The 6276-nt window shown below is 53.6% G+C and overlaps 1 long non-coding RNA gene across 3 annotated transcripts in view; it reads left to right on the top strand.

The window, feature by feature from the left end:
• Positions 1-4244, top strand: part of LOC104868781 — a 4616-nt gene extending 372 nt beyond the window's left edge. The window contains exons 1-3 of one of the 3 annotated variants that reach the window (XR_004518598.1): positions 7-694; positions 795-1738; positions 3780-4244. This is a non-coding gene — a long non-coding RNA (uncharacterized LOC104868781). Of the gene's footprint in view, positions 1-6; positions 695-794; positions 2645-3779 lie in introns of those variants that run through there. The other 2 variants (XR_004518600.1, XR_004518599.1) reach the window with 2 other exon arrangements.
• Positions 4245-6276: the final 2032 nt, after the last annotated feature.

A 6276-nucleotide genomic window follows, 5' to 3' on the forward strand; every position in this document is an offset into this window, starting at 1 on the left:
TTAGTGGGGAGTTTTCATGGTGGTGTGACCTGGAGGAGAGATCCAGTCCAGCTAGGAAGTGTGGGGGCCTCAGGCTGGGTCCCGGTGGACAGAAAAGGTCACTCCAATGTGCCCACCGCCTATCTCCTGTGATCCTGCCACCTGGGCTCTGGGGGTGACTGAGTTTTCCCCCCAAGAGCTGTCTCCTTTCCTGGAATGCCCCCCGCAGCCTCCCCTGCCCACACACTGGTAGGTGGTGGAAGAGACACAGGAAGGGCTTTGGAACTGGACTTGGGGTCCATTTCTGGCTTCATTGCTGCACCCTGGCCTCATGAGCTCTCCAAGCCTGCTTCCTCCACTGTAACTGGGCTTTGTGGCTCCGCCTCATCCCTCATTGTTACTGACAAGGGTCAATTCCTTAGCCATTCTGTATACGCCAGGCGTGGGTGAGGGTCTGGAGGCATCAGGCTCTTGGCAGCAAACAGCCCGAGCAGCGAGCCCGAGCCAGAGCCAGGGTGGGCACCGCCATGTCGGATTCCCTTTCCTCCCACACTGCGCACAGCCTCCTTCCTGTCTCAGAACAAGTGGCTTCCTGTCTGCTGGACTCAGCCGTGCTTCCTTCCCAGCTTCAGCAAACCGTCAACTCCAAAGACGGCTCCCACCTGAGATGCTCTTCTGCAGGGTGCCCTGGCCGTGCCACCCATCAGGACTCCAGGTGGGCCGTGGGCCTGCTCAGGCCGCCAGGACGTGTCAGAGGCGGCCCTGGCAGCCTGGGAATTGTCCTTACGTGGCCACCTCTGCTTTCTGCCTCTCAGAAGCCTTGACCTGGGGACTGTGCCTGTCGGAACCAGCTGCCATGCGGTGAGAGTCCCCAGGCCCATGGTGAGGCACGGGTGGACACTCCAGTGAACAGTCCCAGCTGAGCTCCCCAGTGACGGCCAGCATCACTGGAAGCCACGTGAGTGACCTTTTCGGACAGCTAGAGCAGTCGAGCCCTCAGAACACCTGGCCAAAACCGTAAGAGAGACTCCATGTGAGGACCACCGGCCGGGCCCAGCCAACTTCAGGAGCAGAGTAAGTGCCAAGTACTTGTTTGAAACCGCCAAGCAAGTGGTTATAGAGCAGCAGATGCCCAGCACGCCAGCCTTCCCGCATGGTCCCCTCCAAGCCCGGACAGTCAGGGACTGGGTCCACAGAACACAGCCTAGCCTCTGCCTTCCCGCTGTACCTCTCCTTATTACCTTGGAAGGATGCCTTCCTGCTGGGCCAGATTCCTGCTCCGCTCTGCGCAGAGGCCTGCTAATCACTTACGGAGTGCTGCGGCCGGGGATTTAGCTCAGCGGTTCTGCCCCCCGCTTCACAAGCATAGGTCCCAAGTTCGATCCCTGGTACCAAGAAAACAAACAAAAAAAGTAGCTCACCACTTAAGGACTGTTGGTCTCAAAATGGGTTTATTAACCTCGAAGGTATCCAACCTCTCTCATCCTCCTGCGAGACCGAGGACATCAAGAGAACAGTAAATAAGGTATTTTCAAGATTTGCTGGGACTTTTAATTGCCGCTTTTTACAATGTCCTGTTCCAGACCCCCTGGTGCAGGTTCTAGAAGTCTCCAACCACTGTCCTAAACTTGCGGTCCAGCACACAGAGCACCCCGTGTTAAGATCACCTCCCTAACTAAGCAGGAGCGATCGTCTCAGGGGAACCAGACGACCCCAAGCAAAGGCTCTCCACAGCACCTCCCAGAGTTGAAATGAGAAAGTGAGCAATCAGACCCTGCTCCCCCCAGGGACCCCAGAAAGCTGGGCCCTTTCCCTTATTGTCTTGCAGGACTGATCTTTGTCACTGCTACGTCCCGCTCGGTGCCTCTCCTCGAGCTCAAGTCTTGCCCATTTTCTCGTCCTTCTCAACTAAAAGCTTTGCCTGTACACTCATACTTCTTGGCCTGCTTTTCATTTCTATTATCACTGAGCCAAAGGACCCCGATGCAAGTATCATGGTGACACCAATGACACAGGCAACCAGACTTGGAGTTCCAGGATCTGGGAGTGGCAGTCAACAGCTTCTGGATTCCTGGATCTGGCAGACAGCCTCGGGTCCTTGAATTCAACTGTTCTGGGCAGTCTCGTGATTCCCCTTACCCGATTACGGCAGTCACCGGAGCTCCCCAACCTGGCCAGGGATCTGGGAGCCTCTAGACTTTCCAATGTTCTAAAAGAATTAGGTGTATAAAGCACCCTCTTTCCTAAAGTGCCGAATACATTTCTGTTTCTTGCACTGCAGCCTGATTCACACACCCCGACTCTCTATAGCTCTGCAGGGCTCTCCCAGATTTGTTTCTTTTATTATTTAAGTATTTCCTCCCAGAGTATTTTCTATGTGCGCTTTGCGTGTGTTCCACCTTCTGAGGGTTTATTTACCTAAGGATATTTTTATTATGACTTCACGTTTAAATGACAGTTTGTCTGACTTTACGATTCTGCATTGGAAGAGTTCTTTTCTTTCGATCTTGAATGATAGTACTTCCTTCACTTGCTTTATGGGGTGTCGCTAGTCAGAGCATGCCAGTCTGATTCTCCCCCTTGTGTTGGTACTTTGTAATTTCTCTCTGCTCTTCCTCTTTGTCTTTTGCATTTTTATTTTCGCCCTAATATCTGTGTGTGATTTTTTTCCCCCCTTATTTCACTGGTTTTGTTGTTGTTGTTTTGAGACAGAGTCTCACTTTGTAGATCAGGCTGGCCCTTAACCCACTGTGTAGCCCAGGCTGGTCTCGAACTCACAGCAATCCTCCTGTCTCTGCCTCCGGCATGCTAGAATTACAGGTGTGTGCCACCACACCAGGCTCTCTTATTTCATTGTTGGTTATTCTAAGAGTCCTTTCAGGGCTGGGGATTTGGCTCAGTGGTTCCGGCGCCTGCCTCACAAGCACAAGGACCCGAGTTTGATCCCTGGTAATAAAAAAAAAAAAAAAAAAGAAAAGAAAAAAGAATACAGCTCATGCCGGTGTGGTAGTGCACACCCGTAATCCCAGCACTCAGGAGGCTGAGGCAGGAGGATCGCTGTGAGTTTGAGACCAGCCTGAGCTACATAGTGAGTTCCAGGTCAGCCTCAACTACATCGTGAGACCCTGTCTCAAAAGAGGAAAAAAGAAACCTAAGAGTCCTTTCAAACTGTGTTCATGCATTTTTCTGTGCTACTGAAATATTTAATCCCCCATTCTTTCTTCATCTCCCGCCTTATTGTTCTTTCCTCTTGGGACTTCTATTCTCTGTATCACTTAGCTTTTCTTTTTTTATTTGTTGTCTCTTTATCTTTCACGGATGCCTCTGACGACAATTTCCCATTAATGTTTTGTCTTGGTTCTCACTTATGATTTCTTTTCTCCTGATTTTAGCAGTTTTTAATGAAAGATGCATATAAGCTTACTTCATTCCTATATCTCCTCAAATTGTTTTTTCTTTATATTTGCCCTTTTCCTTTCCCAGTGGGTGAAATTTGGCTTCAAGTTCAAGGATCTGTCCTTGGTCCTCTGTCTAGCTGTGGCCTCATAACTGCCCCGGGTGGGGTGAATACCCATGGGAAAGGCCCAGCCACCAGTCTTTGCTTGTTGCACCTGCTCAACCCAGATGACATATTTCTTCCCGGAAACCTGGACTCAGGGAGGCCTAGGTGCCAGCCCCATGGAGGGCCCCAAGGGCTCAGGCGTGTCCAGCCCAGGCAGGAGGCCCGCAGGCGGTCCGGAGCCGGCTGCCCAACAAGCCTCTCTGTCTAAGACACTGGCGGACCTCTTTTCTGTCCTCAGACCAAACTGCGGCCACCACGCCTGGGAGAGGACAACCACATGAGAGGTCCCAGTACGCTGCTGCCCTGCTCCTGCCTCTCAGCTTCCCCTACCCGCAGCCTGGCTCAGGAAGGCAAGGAGCCGCACTGGCCGGGTCTTGGCTCCGTTCGGCTCCCTTCCTGTCTTCCTGTCTTCTCCTGCCCACTGAGAATCTATACTTAGAAGCAGGGGTTCATCTCACAGCAGATGAGGAAGGCTCCATCCTATTAGATCCAACAGGGCAAGGGTGATAGTTTTGGGGGCCGCACAAGGAGCGACCTGTGTTACTCCAAGGCTGGCTGCAGAGGTGGGGTGCGGCAGAATACAGTGTGTGTCCGGACACGGGCCGGCGAAAGGGCAGCCTCACGTGGAGGCTCCTTCTCCTTGGCATTAAAAATAAATCATTTAATATTAATGTACATAATTATGGTTTTTGCTTTTCATAAGAGGTTTATTTTTCTTTATTTCTTTTTGTTTTTTGACACAGGGTCTCACTATGTAGTTGAGACTGACCTGGAACTCACTGTGTAGCCCAGGCTGGTCTCAAACTCCACGGTGAGGTTTTTTTTTTTTTAAAAAATAAGATCTTATGAGGCAACTTGAAATCCACTTTACCTTTTTATCTCTCTCTTTGACTTTTCATTCCACTTTATTTTATTTTTGGTACCGGGGATTGAACTCCGGTCCTTGCGCTTGCAAGGCAAGGGGCAGAAGCACTGAGCCAAACCCCCAGCCCCATTCATTTCACTGTATTGGCAGCTAGGGAATGAAGGAACCGTGGCTGCCTGTACAATCCCCGGCCCCCCACTGACAAAAGAATGTGGAATTAGGGTACCCGGGTCTGCTCTAACTGTACCGGATCTCGAACCGGTCGCGCCCTCTCTGGATCCTGGTTCCTTCCCCTCTGAGATGAGGGGTATCCTCTACTACATTTTGGGGCCCCACTAGTTCTAACACTCCACGACTGTGCCCTGGTGCAGTGGGGTGGGGTCGTCTCGTGTGTTACTCTCTTCTTTGGGGCAGCCCAGGAGCTGCAAAAGAGTCCCCAGGCCTCTGCCCAGGTGTGATGTGTCTGAGAAAAGACACACCCGATGGGTGTGAGGGGACAGCCCTGGTTGGAGGTGGATGGGAATGACAAAATGAAAATGCAGCTCAGGGTCAGTCTTGTCGGGCCATCCTCTCTCAAAGCCAAGAGCAGCGCTCAGCCTGGCTGTCTGCATTCCACAAATGCTCACTGAACCCCTACCGTGTTCCAGCTGCTTTACCTGGTAGGGTACAGCGAAGGGCAAGGCAGGCTTTGTGCCCACAGAGCCCCTAGCAAGACACAGATATTAGACAAATAAATGAGAGTGAGCTGTTACCGAAAAGGCCTGAACCTGGCTCTTCTGGATAGCTCTGTCCATCTTCCACGGGTGTCCCTCCTCCTCTGCCTCAGACCTTTGCTTCTCACTATTCCTGGTCACCCCAGAGGGCAGGACCCCCAGCCGGGCTGCCCGAACATCATCAGAAAAGCAAAGGCGTGTAGCTTTGCCTCAAGAGCGCAGCTTCCTCCAGGACTGAGGCAGGAGTGACCACAGTCCACGTGTGACTGCTCAAAGGGGACCGGCTGCTGGTGATGAAAGCTAGACACCAGGTTCCCACAGAGACCCAGCCCATTCCTCAAGCTCAGCCTACCTCACACCTCAGGAGTGGCCCGGCTCCACCCACCGTCACCTCCCTCAGGTCACCTCTCCAGGAAGCAGGCATCACCCAGCTGCTGGGGACACCACGGAGAACCGGACGACGTGGGCCCTAGCACAGGCTAGCAGACGTTCACAGCTTGCATTGATGGAGCGCCTACTAAACACAGACCCTATGTGACAACCTATGGAGAAACTCCTTCATTTCGGGAGCACATGATACAAGGTGGACAACGCAGGGGCTCTGCCCAGGGCCGAGACAGCCCGGACTCCAGGGTGCACACTGATTCCGCAGCCCGGACCGCTGCACCGCTCCCCCAGCCCCACTCAAATCCCAGCTCCTCCGAGAAGCCCTCCAGGAATCTCCCTCCCACTCGACTCCTGGGCTTCCTCGGTTCCTCCGATTCAGCGCGGCGTTTGCCGCAGCCTCCTGCATCCTCGGTACCCCAGGGCACGGCTCTGCCTGCATCTTTCCCCCCTCGTTCAGTGCGCACCCCCAGGGCTGTTCTCCTGACTTGAATTTACGGATCCGAACTGGAACCCTGCGCTCCCCCACCCCCGCGGAGGGGCGTTTTCAATTCACCGAACCTCAGATCCTCACGGGCGGCCTCCGCAGAGGGTCAGCCATCAACACGCCCATTTCACCGAGGCACAAACACAGGTCCTGAAGGGTCAGAGACCCGTCGAGGCGTCTCTCTCGTCTGCACCCCTCAGGGTCCAAGGCCACGGAGATGGGGGATCGGCCTCCCCCCCACCGCACGCGACCGCCGCCCTGGCGCGCAGTCTCCCCAAAGGGACCC

This window comes from Fukomys damarensis, unplaced genomic scaffold (assembly GCF_012274545.1).
Source record: "Fukomys damarensis isolate Sample0158 unplaced genomic scaffold, DMR_v1.0_HiC HiC_scaffold_23, whole genome shotgun sequence".
NCBI classification, from domain to species: Eukaryota; Metazoa; Chordata; class Mammalia; order Rodentia; family Bathyergidae; genus Fukomys; species Fukomys damarensis.